The sequence below is a fragment of the Tachypleus tridentatus genome, chromosome 7, assembly GCF_004210375.1.
Source record: "Tachypleus tridentatus isolate NWPU-2018 chromosome 7, ASM421037v1, whole genome shotgun sequence".
Taxonomy (NCBI): domain Eukaryota; kingdom Metazoa; phylum Arthropoda; class Merostomata; order Xiphosura; family Limulidae; genus Tachypleus; species Tachypleus tridentatus.
This window is the reverse complement of record NC_134831.1, coordinates 180,508,800-180,526,533: the sequence shown is the minus strand read 5'-3', so window position 1 is coordinate 180,526,533 and position 17,734 is coordinate 180,508,800. Positions and strand designations below refer to the sequence as shown.

The 17,734-nt window shown below is 31.6% G+C and overlaps 1 pseudogene across 1 annotated transcript; it reads right to left on the bottom strand.

Moving 5' to 3' along the window:
* Nucleotides 1-1,156: 1,156 nt before the first annotated feature.
* Nucleotides 1,157-16,748, bottom strand: LOC143257883 (protein regulator of cytokinesis 1-like; annotated as a pseudogene). Its single transcript, XR_013032010.1, has 9 exons — nt 16,629-16,748; nt 13,481-13,630; nt 10,966-11,114; nt 9,710-9,846; nt 9,329-9,424; nt 8,789-8,935; nt 6,565-6,822; nt 5,935-6,126; nt 1,157-3,665 (listed from the first exon to the last, which is right to left on the bottom strand). The product of XR_013032010.1 is annotated as a protein regulator of cytokinesis 1-like (transcript).
* Nucleotides 16,749-17,734: the final 986 nt, after the last annotated feature.

The window sequence follows — 17,734 nt, the reverse complement described above, 5'->3', positions numbered from 1 at the left end:
TTTTAATAAATCCACGTCGGGTTATATGTTGCGATTCACTGAGAGGACTAGAACCCCTGATTTTATCGACGTAAATCCGAAGATTAATCGCTGTCCCACGGAGTGACTAGTTTAGTATTTCAAAACTTAAACATTTAACTAGGCTTTTTTTAAAATCAATTTCCATTTTCTTTAGCAAAGCCGATAGAAACATGTTAAAAAAATAGGGTACTGACAGCGTAGTCTGTTTATTACATTTATTTAATAAGCAATGAACACGCAGTTACTGCTGCTTGTAGTCTTGTAATTGTCAGAACAATAGCAAAATGTTGAAAGGTGTAGCGTCTTCAAGTAAATATTAGGTTGAGGAATAATTCGTGAGCGTTTTTAAATAATTTCATTCAAGCATTACACGCAAGACTATACAATACTTCAATGCATGAACACATTACACCCAAAACATTTATTATGATACTTTATTTCATGTAATACCTAGGTATATAGTATGCATTGTTTTAAACGAAATTGCAAAAAATTAAATGCGAAAAGCAGATGGTGTCGAAAATGCTCGATTTTGTCCACTTGACATTTCATTTAATGAGCTGAAAATGAAAGCAAAAATTAAAGACATATGAAAATCAAACACGCCATCTATTAGAGCAAAAAATTATCCACCAAATGACATGAAATATTTTGCGAAAGCTTTTCATTTATGAATATATTTGTTTAACTTGAAAAAACGCTCACGAATTATTCCTCAACCCAATAAATAGATGATTTCAGAAATATTAGTTACTTTATAATCCATTACGTTTTGTTCTAGTACGCAATTTAAATCGTATAATTAAAACATGCCGAACAATGGATACTTTGCTACAAAATGCTAATTCCATCCAGTTTAAGACTTCCATTCCCTTACCAGTATCGGTAAGTACACTCTATTCATAAGAAGTTAACTTGGTTGTACAGTCAAGTTACTGAAGGCGTGAGAAAATAGAATAGTTTTATAATAAAACACGATTGTTTTTGCAACTGCAACAGAACGAGAAAAAAGTACACTTTATTGTCTCCAACTGTGATAAAATACTTGGTCTATAAGAGTCTGTGTATCAATGAAATAAGTTTTTACATAAATCAGGTAATCAACAGCCACACCCGAAACAAGAATTTATAACCATTTCACAGGGAGAATTTCAGCAGATTTTATTTGGTGCAGGGGGAGAAGTTATAAGCACATAGAGTTGACACTTCACTTACAAATATGTGTCAACTGAACAGCTTTGTTAGAAAATAGCCTAAAAATATGAAATAACAGATAATTCCATTCCTATACGTATTTCAAGATATACAAAACAACAACAATATTTTGACTTAAATGTAATTAACTGAACAGCAAAATGTAAGAAATTACAGATGTGCATAATATAAAAACACCATATTTAAAAAGTAAATAGTGCATCTAAAAACATTGTGTATAAAACAGGTAGCTCAAGAAAATCATGTTTTCTGTAATTTCAAAAAATCACTTTCCACTGTAGTTAAAAACACTAACTTGAATCAATTTATTAACCTAATCAGAGAAGAGAATTTTTTCCAAAAACCTTTATGCATATAACATTCTTTTTAAAGAGAGAGAGACTTCTTTAAACTTACAAGGAGCATTAAGTCTAAATTTAGAATAATTAGCTACATAGTTGATCTGATATTTGTGCTCAAGAAAGATCTATGATTGAGGAATACCTGGGAAGTTGAGAGTTGTCATGGACACTTATTGTGATGTATAATTATGTATTTATACATATAGCTCTGTTACACCATAACAGTTTTTAGTTCTCTTTAAGAAATACATCAAAATTCAACTCCCAAAATGTAATTTTAAACAATATTTCAGGATGAATAACAAATATGAAATAGAATTAGCAATCCAATTAACACATTATTATTAGGATTACTGTTTCAAATGCGTTAACTATTCACATTCATAATCAAAATCAAGCTAGTCATTTATAATTCTTAAGATGTGTTGTATATTATAAATAAAGATGTGGTCAGAAAAAGAAGTAAAAAATAGCCCAGTTATTAACGTCTTAGACTGTGGACTACACACATACATTTTAAGGAGACGTGAGAGTCACTGTATGAAAACGAGTTTCGTGTTCTAGTTGCATGCTAGTTTGCACTGACGACATTTTGATCACCATTTTTGAAATACCACATTCATAACGTACATCAGAGTTGTGTAACTCTAACAAGAAATATGAGATAACTTGAACACTTGTGAAACAGAAAAATTCTCTACAGCAAGCAAAATGTACAAGGCTTATGCATCTTAATCCTAGTTCAAGAAAGCTTGTTAAATGCAAGTCAACCACTGAGCTGCATGTTTTTCTTTGAAGTTATGGTGTTTAAAGAGAAACATAATAACCTACACAAGTCAACCATTAGGCTCTGTAGAAATACAGCTAAGTTTTTAAAGTTGAGCTTTAAGTTTTGATTTGAAGTTATGGTGTTTAAAGGAAAATTGAAAAGCCTACATATCTCTTCTGGTCCTTGAAAGGTAGTTTTGATTGACACCTAAGCCTTCATCTAAAGTACTCCTCTTACAGTAAATTCTGTACATTTATATGGTGCCAATTTATTTTTCCCCATCTAACATAAACTACTAATCATTGACCATGCTCTTGAGCTTATAAAAATATATATTCATTGCAAAGAAAGCATCAAACATAACTTTGTACAAATATTCTACATCAAGTTTCAAATATGCTCTATTCTACAACACAACAACTATGTTAAAAATGAAAATAAACATTGTAAAGACATAACTTTATACATTTCACGTACATTCATTTCTTAAGGTCTGAAATGTTTTAGGTAAAATAAATGTTAATCTAACAGACACACATAAATATATATATAGATTTGTTTATAAACTAATATACTTTCAAAAATTCAAATGCTACTTAACTTTTGGACATTATTATATATCACTGTAAACAAAATAAAAAAATATGATTGTTGGACATAATGGAAATGTTCCTTTGTGACAACCTGGTCTTGAGACAAAAAAATTTCAAAATTGACTTTATTTTTGAAAGGAGTAAAACTAAAACCTACAATGACAAGATAATGAAGCATTCAGTTCAATGGTGGTTAAAAACTTTAAAAAAATAATGAAAAGAACGGGGGAGAAACTGTTGATTGATTTTGAAATAATGTTAGATCATAGGGAAAAGATGAATAAAAAATAGTGGAAGAAGTTGTTTTAAAATGGAAACCAATAAACATTTAAATCTTAACTAGCACCATTAATCTAATATTAAAAACAACCTATAACTCAATTAAAATATTTTCAAATTTTACAAATATGAAATAAAGTTTCTTTTCCTCCCTTTTTAACGCATGATTATCACACATCTGTTCTTCAACAATAATGTTGGATCTTCTGTAATGATGAAGTAGATATTACATTATCTTGATATCTGTTTCAAATGTTTTTGGTGTAAGTGGATATTGAAGATTCTTAGTAGTTTCTCCAGATTTTAATAAATGATAGAAGGAACACGGATACTACTCTTCTCTGACTTGGGTGGAATATTTTCCTCTGAAGAGGGAGGATGGACAGCTATGTTTGGAACATTGATCTCTGTACTATTAAGTGCTCCTTGTCCGTCACACAGAGCTGCCTGATAATACGAAATTATGCATTTAATAATAATACCCTTCAACATATGGAAAGAACTTAAAGCATCTGAAAGTAAAAATGGTTTTAAAGTATGTTAAGTCGTTCAGAAATAAATATCCAGCCTTTTGTACTAACATTGTGGTATCCACTAATGATATACGATAGCCACAGTACATTTGTAAACTTTAACAAACTACAACTGACTGTTGAAAGAAAATAAGGCAATGTTTTAACTTTCATACTGATACCCAGATAAAGTCCCTTTAAAGTTCTCAAAACTCTATAATTATTAATCCTAAAGTTTCACTGAAACACCAACTATTATAGTCACACTGCATTAAGGTTGTCAAAACTTCATCTTGTATTTATCAAAATCCTAGCAATAAACACAAACTACAGAAACTAAAACAAATATGGAGTCACATGTACTAAGTAATGACAAATTGGTGGGAAGTTTATGAATAGAACAAAAACATTATAGCATAAAACACAAAATGTGACTGACTTGTACATTTCTACTAGCATTTTGTATGAGAGCCCCTTGACTTAATAAACCAAATTATATTTCACTTTCACCCTGAAGTACAGTTTATTTCTGCAATTGTGATGCTTCCAGAATTTAAATTTTTGGTTACCTTTTGACCATCTCAGTGTGTATAACAGCATAGCATAAAAATGTTCATTTCAGGAAGCAAATCAAAGTTTGATTATTAACACTCCACTGGTCTATTTACTGTCATTTTACACCACACTTAGGATCAATGTCCCATTTACTTTCCAAGGGAACAAGAGGGACAAAAAATTTTGACTATACTTGTCAACAGTTAAAGTGCCATTGATTTTGTATAAATAACTTACACTTTGATAGATTTTTTAGACAGTGTTCATTATGAAAATATCTGAATGGAAAGCATCTGCCTATTTTAAGACAAGTGTAGTGGATGGCATTTCAAATGTCTGTCTCTACACTTTTGTTTTCATAACAGGCAGGTGGTGTACATTCAATTAGTTTCATCATCACTGAAACTGTTGCCAAAATGCAGTATCAAACCTGTACTGATCATCACCGTATTTCACTGAAGATGAGCTTTGATTAAGAAACTGCTTTCTCTTTTGCTATCGATCAAACTGCCCTGTTATTGAACAGTTTGAACATGGACTTATCTGTAAAGAATACACATGTACCTCCAACTTTGCTCATTTCATCATTTGTGGTACAATGCACATTTTACTTCTTAAGTCTAGTTACCCCTTCTCAACAGAGGTTTCTGAACAGTTACATGCCTATTAAGACAACTTTATACTAAGGTGTATCTTACTGTTTGTGGTGTAAGATTTAGACTTACACCTGTATTTACAAAGACATTGATAAGATCTGTACTTGATTATTTTCTATCTCAACAACAAAAGTTGACATTTTTAACACTAGTTTTTGTAGTTTTGGTTTAACACCTCAACTCCTAATACTGACAATGCCAGTTACAGTTTTGCAAATAGTATCTACAGAAACAATGTCAAATTTTTTTTTTTTACATGAAGTACCCTTTTCTCACTGATTTCCATGCATTTGTCTCGTAGCACCTTGGCCTGGTGAACCATGACTGGAAGCCCGTAGTACAACCATAAATTATAGAGCAAACTACCATAACTAACTTGCTGTGGCCACAGTCAGAGATGGCTATATGAAAATATTTTCCTTTCACATACTTTAATGCAATTATTTCTAATACTCTATATCTAGAAATATGTTTATAATATTTATTTGACATTGTTTTATCTCCATTTACAGAGACCATTTTATCTATTTCATTTTTAGCTTATTGTGTATTCTTTTAAGAGAAAACCATAAAATGTTAAAATGATAAAGAATAGTTTTAGACACTCAAATACGTGAAGCAAAAGAAGGGGGAATTGAAGTGGGAAACCATATATATAATTTTATGAAACAATATCTCGCTGTCTTTGTGAAGAGATTTTGAAGTTTTTGAACTGAAATACAATTTTTTTTTCAAATCCTTGGAAAATTAAAAAAAAAGATGTCCTCCAATATAATCAAGAAAAGTGACCAATAATTTGTTTTTATCAAACAAATGTGTAAAAAAAAACTTTTGATTACAAACAGAAACTAACATTTTGAAAAATAAGCATCTGTTTAAGTGCTTCAGTAAAGCACAATTATTGTCTCTTAACTGTATTAGTTGTTGAACATGTACCTTTTATATTAATTACTTAACCACAAAAAATAAACAAGGGAACAACAAAACACTCACAGTGAAATCAGCATAAGAAGAAATGCTGGAAGCTGTAGGAGTGACAAACCTGTTTTGTTTATCATAATTATCTTTTGGAACATTCAGGTGGGCATTGTTTTCCTGATTGTTATCCATTATTCCCAATATCTTCCTTTCTTTCTTTGTGGTATGTCCAGGAGTCGATTTTGCTAGGTTTAGTTCGAGTGGTGCCTGAAAAAGAGGAATATTTTGTATGTAAGAACAAAAAATACACCAGTATGTTGAACTTGAATAGCTGACTCATGTCAAAGTTAAAATTTGGTCCTGTTCAGTTCATTTATCCTATATCTACTGTGAATCAAAACTAGGTTAAGGGCCTCATATTGGCTAACAAACAAACTCTCAGAGTCTGCCACTGCAGCATCCTGGTGTTTGACTATACATACTTCCTGTAAGACAAAACATAATACAACATCTGGTTCTTTTTAAAGCTTTAATATTCCACTAGTACATAAACTAGTAACTTTCAGTTTCACACTTTACAGTGTTGGTTAATATCAGTACAATTCTAAATACTCCAGATGATAGAGAAAAGTACATAGCAGACAATTCAACATAGGTCCTTAAATATTTAATGATCATACAAAAATACCAAACGTGTGTTCTTACAGGTGAACGCCAAGGTGTCTTTCTGGCCGAACGAGGTGGTAATTCAACAGGAGAGTGAAACACGGTAGTTCCAGGTGTATGCAAATAATTAACAGAAACTGGAGTAACTGGTGCATTTGTTTTGTCCTTGCTTCCTCCTCTCTTTCTAGTCCTGGTTGGAGTTTTACTTGGCGTCACGGGTTCGTACCTTCGGTTGCTTGACGTTGGCCGAGAACCACTAGCTAGCTCTTGTTTCATTTGTTTTGCCTTAAGTTGATGCTGAAAGAACAGGAATAGAAACTTTTGATTTTGTTGAACTGCAAATTTTATTTAAAAATGTTTTATTGGAATTAAAGTGAAGATTGCCAACATGTTGTGCAGCATTGTAGCTTATTCAGAGTTAGTATACACACACACACACAAATTGTTTTTAGATACTGAAAATGCAGAGAAAGTTTTCAATGGTTTAGAGATCCACAATTTTTGTGTAAATTGAAAAAACTGTTGGTTATTTCACGGATATACTTCCATATATAAAACAAAGTAAATTTAAGAGCCATTCCATGTCACCTTTTAATTAACAAGCGTAGAAAACACCCTTCTCATTCAGGCAGTGGATGTAGCAAACACCAGACAAGCTATAACCAAGCAGAGAAGTCAGTTTGTCTCATAGAATTAAAAGAATTTTCACTATTTGAAAAGTCTGATGTAGGATTGGTTTGTTCTATATTTAGTGTAAAATTACATGAGAGCTATTTGTGAATCTCATAGGAATTGTTCTTGCTAATTACATATTAAAAGAAGTGTGTAATGTAATCAACCAAGTTTGATGTCCCAGCTAATGATGAAATATACCTACATTAGTTTAAAATGAAATTACAATCTGTCATTTTAACATTTACACAAAGACATAAGAATCCTTAAGCTAAGTATCATACGAATAACAACATTTAAAAAAAAATATAGATTAAAACAAGTACAAAAATTGTACTTATGAAACAACTACACTTTTCTATTGTCACATTGTATATTTCAGTACATCCAAATTTGATAATGTAGCTGGTAAGTTCAACTTCCATTCATCCAATCTTCAAATATTACATCCACAATATTTTGATAATCTTTTGTCTGCACTGGTGAATTTTTGACTTTCAAAAGTCAATCAGTTCTATAACTTTGTATGTAGTATCTGTTCTATAAGTTTAGTTGATATCAATTTATCCTGTACTTATAACAAACCAATATCCACACACTGCTGTTTAGTATGAACATAATTACAGAACTCTCACATTTCAAAGCAAGCAATGCAAGATAAGCCAGATTGTCTTGGATAACTGTTTTGATTTCAGAAATTCATCATTGAGGAACTGTTAATGCTAACGACAGAAAATGTTTTGACATCCTTCATAACAGTTTTGTATACAAACAAACAATTTGTTGTTAAAAAAACAAACAACAACTTAGGATTTGTCACATTCATAGTTCAAGTTACTAGTTTACTAATAGAACAGACAGAAAATGGTCATTGTACAATATAGATGATTGCAATGCAGGAATCAGTTGTTAAAGTTGCAAGTACACAGTTGTATTAGTACAGATCACAACACCATTGTTTAAAAGAAAGGATATAGGACTGTTAAGATATTATATAATTGAAACAAGGGTCTTAAAAAAGCGCACAATGCAGGAATTATATCAAGCATTAGACTTAGAACATGTATACATGTGTTGACCAATACGAGAGAAAACCCTAGAATAAAGAATGTTATTTAGTATTAAACTGACAAGGCAACAGACACACCAACACAAGAATCTACAAACATATTAGCTCGTATCACAATTAGTAAGGTCTTTTAGGACATTTGAGACAACACCATTTTAATATTATTATTATTCTCATTGTAAATAATCCAATACATTTAAAATATACAGAAAAACACCACTGTTATCCTTGATAGTAATAATACAACTGATTTGGAATAATAAGAAAACTGTCATAGTCATATATACTATGAAAACACATTTTCACACACACTGATCCACATTGAAATTTCCTTTACTGGTGCTATAAACTTCCGAGTTTATACCAATATTCCAAATTCCATCCTGTGGGTACCCTTCTGTAGCTTGTTGAAACTGTAGGAGCATATGATTTAATGCTTTCTATACTTAAAACAAGATTTGTAGCTGAAGTCATCTGATATATGTTAATTTCTTCTGTTACAGTGATATAATAAATATTTACCCGTTGTAGTTTGGCCATCTCTTTTTCTTCCCTCCAACTTTCCCATAATCCTTCAATGTACTCTTGGATTTTAATTCCCCTCACAAGAATTATTTCCTTTTGATCCTTCTCCAATGTTGAAATCTTCTCCACCAACTCTCTGTCCAACTAGAAACAGGAAATATTTACCTTACCATATGGAAATGTTATATCGAAAATTTACTTTCTAGTATACAAATATTTTTCACTTATTAAACAGAAAAGTCTTGTACTATAAATCAGAGTCTGTTTTATTATCCCATTTTAGTGTTATTCCAAATGAATCATAGTTCTACAAACTTATAAAAATAACATGACACTAGCAGAGCTAGGTCCACAAGTTCTTATAGATTCTCAAATTTTTAAGCCTGCAAACATCACACCTGCCAAAACTTAGACAGCTCTAATACCCTATCCATGTTGAAATCTGAAAGAAAAATTTTAATTAAGACATTTAGAGAAATAAAACATACTTGTATGAATTATTAAAAAAAGGTTGATATTTATACAAAAAGTGTATACCTTAGGTAGCTCTTTTAGTAGCTGTTTTCTTTTCTTTTCTTCTTGCAACAAAGATCCACCTCTATTTGTAAATCTCTGTGGATCACTTGCTTTTTTCTGTTAAGAAAGAGACAAGAAATTGTAAAACTTATTCACCCTAAGTATTAAGGACACAATTGTTAAACTGTTACAACTAGTGTCTAGCTTATGCAGTATTAATTATCTAATTAACTATACATTCTGAAGTAACAGAATTCATCAAGTTTTCTTTCGAAGATTTATCTTTTCTCAATAATCTCCCAATAAGTAGAATGAGAAAAACAAATGTGATTAGAATCAGTGTCATAATGGGCTAACTCTTTTATCATCTGTCTTTATTATAAAATATACACAAGAATTTACCTCAAATTCAATCATCTTTAGCCAACAATCTTCTCTTTTTTCTAATGTAATAAAAATGTCTTCATGTTTTTCATACAGGGTCTTCATTTTCTGAACTTCCACATCATGAGCATCAAGAATCTCTTCATTGTAATCATCTAAACACGACATTACCAAAACATTTAACGAAAAACACTTACTTTTAATCACTGTTATTTTATCTTTCTTAAATGCTCAAATATTACCCACAAGAAGCATTAGTTTTTAAATTAAGATAGAATACACAAAATATTTTTGTACATTATACTCTTTCAAATTAAAACTTTTCTTTTTGTCATGCAAGATTTTACTATTACAACAATTAAGCCTAAAGTGACCTTCAATTTGAATAAATGATTGTGTAGTTTTTTCTCTCTTCAAATGACAGTAAATATTTGAATGGTTCCTTAAACTACATCTAATAGTTAGAAAATTGCTCATTTTTATTTTATTTTAGAATAATTGTACTCACCCTATTAATATTAGACCCACGAAACAATTCCACCTACACTCTTAATGCTAGACCTAAGAAACAATTCTACTCACCCTCTTAACATTAAATGTAAAGAACAAATTCCACTCACCCACTTAATGTTAGATATAGGAAACAATTTCACTCACGGTCTTGACATTAAGACCTATGAAACAACTGCACTCACTCTCTTCATATTAGACCTTAGCTCATTTTTTATTAAAAGATCCACAACATTAACAAAGAAGAATATTAAATACAGAAACCACACAAAGTGTAATCACTTTAATATGTACAACCTGATATTTGTGATTTTCAGTTGTTCATGAATAGATTATAACCTTTATAATGTCAAGAAAAGGTCATTTCATAACTATAGTATTGTTTCTAAAAAAAACAAACCCATTCAACTCTGCAAAACTATAAACTATTCCTGTAAATAATTAAAAATTCAATCCAAAGTACAATAGTACATTATCTTCCATTTATACATTGGGCTTCTCAAACTCATATAAAACGTAACATATTTTAACGCCCTTGTGATGTCAGAAAAGCATGTAGGTGCAAGAAATATATTTAACACAAAAATAGAATATTCTATTGCCCAAGCACTTTCAGAAAATTGCACTATCTTCTTCATATAGTGTATCTATATATTTTAAGGCTTAGCAGTTTTAATTACACAACAAAACTATTTTTTGTCAAAAGAAAAATGGTAAGAAAGAGAAAGATATGATTGAATCACATCCACTGTTCTTCATCTTACCACTATAGAAGAGCTCAAAGTTGTGCCTTTGTTTTTTCTCCATAGAAGCATCTGTCCCACCACTGCTTTAGTTCATTTCTCATCTTTTCCACAAATACTTTTATGTTCTGACGCTTCAGAGCTTCACACTTGTTAATTTCCTCTTGAAACTTAAGGGGAAGAAAAAATTTAATTCACAGAACACACAAATTTTTCAAAAATATAAAATATGGTGATTTTCTAAAATCAGTCATTCTGTGAACTCATGATTTAATTTTAAACATTCTGTACAGCCACATTCTTTCCAAGAACCTTTCCCCTGACTCTGAAGTAAAACAAATTTCAAAACTTAAAATATGAAGTCACTTATTAAGTTTAATAAAATTATTTAACATCTAAGAAATCTTATATCTACCATTACACTTTTCCATAGCTCCAATATTATCCACAAATTTATATGTAACAGATAATTTTGTATGTATATAAAAATAAGTATTGAATAACACTGACAGCAGCCACATTTTCTCCTGAACTTTCAGGCAAAGTTCCAGACTTGCAACACAGGCATGTACAATACACAGATAACACTGGGGAACACTCATTTTGTTGCATTTAAAAAAAGACCTTTCTATAGTCAATTCGAGTGTGTTGATTTCAAATCTGAAGTCGGTTTTTGTCTGCAAGCTACAGATTTTATGCAATTTGACATTTTTATTTATTTTTTAATGTTTCGTTATTATAGGAAATTATAGGAATAGCTTATCAATTTGTTTGTGTATTTTATTCAGGTAGGAATTTGCGTTTGTAACTTTTGCGTTTGTACACTTCATCTGGACAATCTCGTTTAATGCTCCAGCAGTAGTCAGCCATCATACTTTTGTCCCAGCGCCCTTGATAGCGTTCTTCCATGACCTTTAGGTCTTGGTGGAATCGTTCTCCTTGTTCGTCACTCACAGCCCCCAGGTTGTCAGGGAACTTATCAAGGTGGCTGTTCAAAAATTGGACGTGAAAATGCTTATACATGGTTTACGCAAGTTCACATTTGTACAATTTCATTAACCTCAAATTGCATACAAACTAGAGCTTGTAGAGAAAAACTAATTTCAGATTTGAAATCAGCGCCTAAAACTCCTTCAGAATCAGTTAAAATATCCAATGCAACTCAAAGTTACTGAAAAAGTGTTCCCCAGTGTAATTCATCATTTTCTCATAATTCTACCTACTTAACATCACACTAAAAATGCTAATTTTTGTTCTTAAAAGATTTGACCTAATTTATCTTCATGTGTTATGAATTACGTAATTCTTACCAGACAAAGAAACAAAGAAAAACTGAACAAAATTATGAAAAGACACAAATGGATATATTTTTCTTTTCACAGTAAGATCCAATAATCTCGAATTTTCACAAAGCTACTCAAGGGCCATCTGCGCTAGCCGTCCCTAATTTAGCATTGAAGACTAGAGGCAAGGCAGCTGGTTATCACCATCCACTGCAAACTCTTGGGCTACTCTTTTACCAACAAATAGTGGGATTGACCATCACATTATAATGTCCCCATAATTGAAATGGCGAGGATTTGAACCTGAGACCCTCAGATTACAAGTCAAATGCTTTAACCCACCTGACCATGCCATGCCTCAGAGAGTTCTAAGAGCTATCTTAATCAAAACATTGGGGGGTACTTTTCCCTGATCTTTCAGAGTCTAAGAATAATTTTCAGCTTTCCATGATACTTAACTCTTTCAAATTTCTGAACCTTTCAGAAATACTCCTTGCTATCCTTAAGATATCTACTGGACTCACACCAACAACACATTGCTAGCATTTAAGTAGTAGACAAAAATTACATTTCATAATTGAATTGACTAAGGGTTATTTAGCAAAAAACTTCTATGCTGGCTACTAGCTCTTCTTTCTCCATTAGACAGTGCACAGCTAGTTATTTCTCATAAATCAACCATTCACTATGGGAACAGAGACATAAAACAAATAAAACTACTTTCACTCAAGACAAAGCTATCAAGATTACGTTCCCTTATGTAAAGCTGTATTTCCTCATGAATTGTTCATTTTATTTAATCCATGCAAAATATTCATTCTTACTGGTCATAACTAAAGAAATATGGATGGACCATGGACTCTTAATTGGGAAGGCCAACTAAAAAGACAAAATTCCTTAGGAATGTAACACTTTGATCCCTGGCTAATCAGGCTGCATAATATTAATATCCTCAAACATTATAATTTAATTTGTGACTTACTAAGTCAGTGATAAGTGTCAGCTATTTTAGCACGTAGCAACAGTTGGAATGGGTAGAGACTGAAACTTATTTAGTAAGAAATTTAGTCTCAATAGATGAAGAAATAAGAGGACAATCTTATAGCCCTACAATCAAAACTACAATATAGTTGTTCTAAATAAATAAGCTATCATAAATAAAACCTAACTGTCCTTTGTCACAATGAAGCTACTCATGTACATGATTAAATTGTACTACACACATCTGACGGTGATTATTTCAAAAGACTCACAGCTTTTAGAGTAGATGGACGAAAGCCTTGGTGAGTGGCAAGGAACTGGTTCTGTTCAACTTGGTCTACCTCTAGGCGATCCCATAAAACCTGAAGTCTGTTTCTCAGCTCTTTATCCAATGATTCACCTTCCTGATGGGCTTGGTAAAGCTTTATGAAATGATACACACATTAGATTAAAAAAAAAAAAATCTTATCAAAAAATATAAGAAAATTAAATGTATGTTCACAAACATTTCTAAAACAAAAAAATTTATCATATTGAAATATTTCACAAGCCCATAGTAGGGTTAAAAAGGAAGTTCTCTTTAAAATATGGGCAAGACATAGCATTTTAATGAAATGTTGTCTTTCCACTGCTATTTTGAAATCTATTATATTTTTTCATGATACTAAGAAACTGTAGGATAACTAAGTAGATATGCAACAAAAACATAAATCCTAGTGACATAAAAACTCTTCCTTTTCATGTGTATAATCACAAAGTGTGGAGTGTGTGTTCTAAGAATTAGTTGGTTTGGTGTTTTATGGCACAAAGCAGCTCGGCTATCTGTGCTAAACATCTGGTAAAAAGTTGAAATTAAAACAAATTTAGTAAAATTTATAAAGGGAAATTAAGGTAAAACAAAACAAAGTTAAAAAACCATAAAAATCAATGTTTACATCTAGTCTACAGCAGTAAGAGAAAAAACTACAGTAATACGAGTTGTAAAGGACTTTCTGTAGCAGAATTGTAATTATCATAACCCTCAAGGAAGACTAACAGGTTAGTACAAAAACCACCATCAGTAATCTGAAGTTGGCCTTTCCATTCCTGGTTCAGAGTTATTTAATGTTATGGCCATTTTCAGAAAGTAAAGTAAGAAAATTTTAACAGATTTGTAGCACAATTTTAATAATAACTTGCCAGTATGACTAACGGGTAGTTCAAACAGCAGCATTAGTCACCTGAAGTTGGTCTTTCCAATCCTGCTTTCTAGTTGTTTGATGTTACAGCTATTCTCTAATTTCAAATCGAACTAGATGTACTTTGATTCTTAAAAGCGAATCACATTAAAAAAGGTCTAATGTAAAATTAGAAAAACTTAAATAGCATTAAAAAGATTAATGGCCTTTAAAAAACTAAAATTCCCAAATAAATGAAAACAACAAGTTAAGAAACTGACCAACGCATAGTCTAGTAACTCTAGTTAAAACTTCCTCTTTCCAATCTTTATGAAAGCAAGATGGCCAAGGTCTAATATAGGGTTTTATTTGGAAAAGCTTGTTTTCACATTGCTCTCTCCAAGTAGACTGCCAAATGGCATGGAGCCAAGCCTTGAATGTAGGACCACATGTAAAGAACTAAGCAAGTCAGTATAAATAGTGCAGTTTGAGTACTGCTTAGCTTCTATCTGATCCAAGGCAAGAGAAATGGCATACAGATCAGCAGTGAACACAGAAGCTGGAGAGAAGATTCTGTAAACAACCACCAAACCACAACAAACTATGGCAGAGCCCACACAGTCACTCGATTTTGAACCATCTATATAAATAGGAATGGATGGATGGTTCAAAAGATGTTCAGCAAATAACAGATAGTATTGCCAATCGGGAGTGTCTGCTCTTCTCAGGTGACTTAAAGTTAGGTCACATTTGGGGACTGTAAGAAGCTATGGATCAAATTTTGGACTGCAATTAACAACACAAAGATTATTTACTTCAGTTAAGTTTATAATCATCCATTAGCTTTAGTTTTCTCTTTACTCATAATTCACACTGAAGAAATACCTACCCCCTGAAAAAATTAGTAATTTCAGGTTCATTTTACCTAGTTTATACAATCTGTTTAAATTGTAAGAGTAAATCACACACACACACACCCTTCCTATCATATACTTTATTCTTTTCTAAGAGAGAAAAACAATAGAGGCAGCACAAACAAAGCGATATTAATTTGATATTTAATAGTGAAATATTTATAAACAATGAATTACTTTACCAATCTCAACAAAGTGACAAACTTATTAATCACTCATTGTAATTCAACAAATCCAAGAAACTAATTTTTAACAAAAAATACTTCACCTATCTTATGACTTTAGAGATAAAATATAAAAAGGACTTGAAGATTTTCAATTATGAGCTTTAAGAGACTTCTGGTCCGAAGGCATCTAATTTTGAAGTAGTTAGAAAATTGCAATAAAAATGAAGTGATTTATCTTTTATATTAAAACCATCAAGCCAAACGTATTATCTTATTACAATTTTTAACAAACATTGGTTTTGTTTATTTTGAATTTTGCACAAAAAGCTACATAAGGACCACCTGCACTATCTAACATAGCAGTGACTAACTTCAGAGAAAGCAGCTAGTCAACACAACCCACTGCCAACTCTTTTAATGATGAAAAGTGAGATTGACCGTCACCTTGCAACAACTCATGGCCAAAAGGATAAGCATGTTGGACAGTGGAGATTCGAACAAGACCTTCAGATTGAGATTCAAATGTTTTAATCACCAGGTTATGCAAGGACTTGACGTGCACACTTTAATTTTGGTGAATCAAAAAGACAATTTATACATCGTACATCACTGACACTCTCTGTTTGAGTTCAAAATATCTAATTGAGAAGAAAAACAAAGATCCAAAACCATTTAGGATTATCAAAATATATATCAGTAGAATATCTGATTTTCCAACAATTAGTTTTTGTTTACATTTAGTGTGTTTCTGCGTGGATATTTAGTAGTAATTTAAGTCAAACAAAAACCAAATTTATATTCTATAAAATGGCATTCTTGAACTCAAAAATCAACGAGATCATTCTTCAATTGGAAGAGACCCATGAAGTATGGTTAATAAGTGTCGTTTAGAGCCCCAGTTATCATGAGGAAACATTTTCTATATTTGGAAATGGTTGCTTTGACCTTTTAACCTGAAAATTAATAGTTATTTCTGATCCCCATGACTTATTAGGTTTACCTGCCATTTAAAAACTTAATTACTGTGCTCCAAATAGATGTCTATGGATGCAAGAATGTCGTTACTACACTTTTTGTTTTGAAACTCATAATCATCTGTCATAATCTACAAGTTATCTTAATTAAATGCACTTAAATAAAGAAGCTACCGACATGTGCAAATATATTTTCTAACTTGCTTACCTTGTCATGAAGATCTTTAAGTTTTTGCAGGTTTTCTTGGGATAATATAAATAACCCTTCTTCTTCACAAATAATGTCTCGCTCAAACGAGCTTTCTGGGACTTTTTCTAATTCATCCATGAACCTTATAATATTTTCTTTAAAGCGAAGAAATTTGGAAAGTCTTCTTTCCTGTATTTTGAAAAACAGTAAAAACACAAAACTATCAGCATTACAGTAATGATTTACAACAGATTTCTAAAAACAATTGTTACATTTCAGTTTTTTTTACCTGCAGATACTAGCATTAAATTTGTTTTTTTTTTTCATATCATGAACATTATTATATTTGAAAAACTCAAACCTCATCTTATTAAATGTTTAGAATGAGAAAACCTGACATGTTATTAACAAAAATAAGCACACACACTTAGTGTTAAAGCACTGTGCTCACTCTTCCTTCAAGCTACTCGAAAAAAATAACTCCATAACATCATACACTTGAAGCTGAAAAAGCCATTCACATACTACGAGTTCTGGGTTGATGAATCACAATATGACATAAATAATGTCTAGTACAAATCTGATGCAGTGTGGTTTATATAGTGGAGCGTCATTAAGCCGCGGACCAGTAAACTGCGAAATCGCTTAAGCCGCTGTAGCAAGACTCAGATGATGATGAAGAAGAATTCCTTGGTTTCACCCCAGCAGAAGTGAAAGAAGCAGAGCAGAAGTTAATGAAAGCTGTCCACTCAACTGTTCCTGTCCAAGAAATTCTGTCAGCGTGGTTCTCCATTGATGATGATGTACCAGTACCTTCCTCAATTTTAGCAGAAGAGACCATGAGCAAAGATGAAGAAGAAGATCCTGCCCCAGTACCTCCAACAAGAACTGCAGATGAAGCTGTCAAAGGACTTTAGGTAGCCTTAGAGTACTACGAGCATGAGAGACAAGCTGAAAACACTACAACTAAAGTCCATGATTAGAGACGCCAAGAAGAGGGCAACAATGAGCAAGAAGCAAGCAACAATAACGTCACATTTTACCAAGAAATAAACTGTATTTGAACTATATTATCTGTATTTGTAATTTTTAAAATTAATAAATTGAATAAAATATTTGTGATA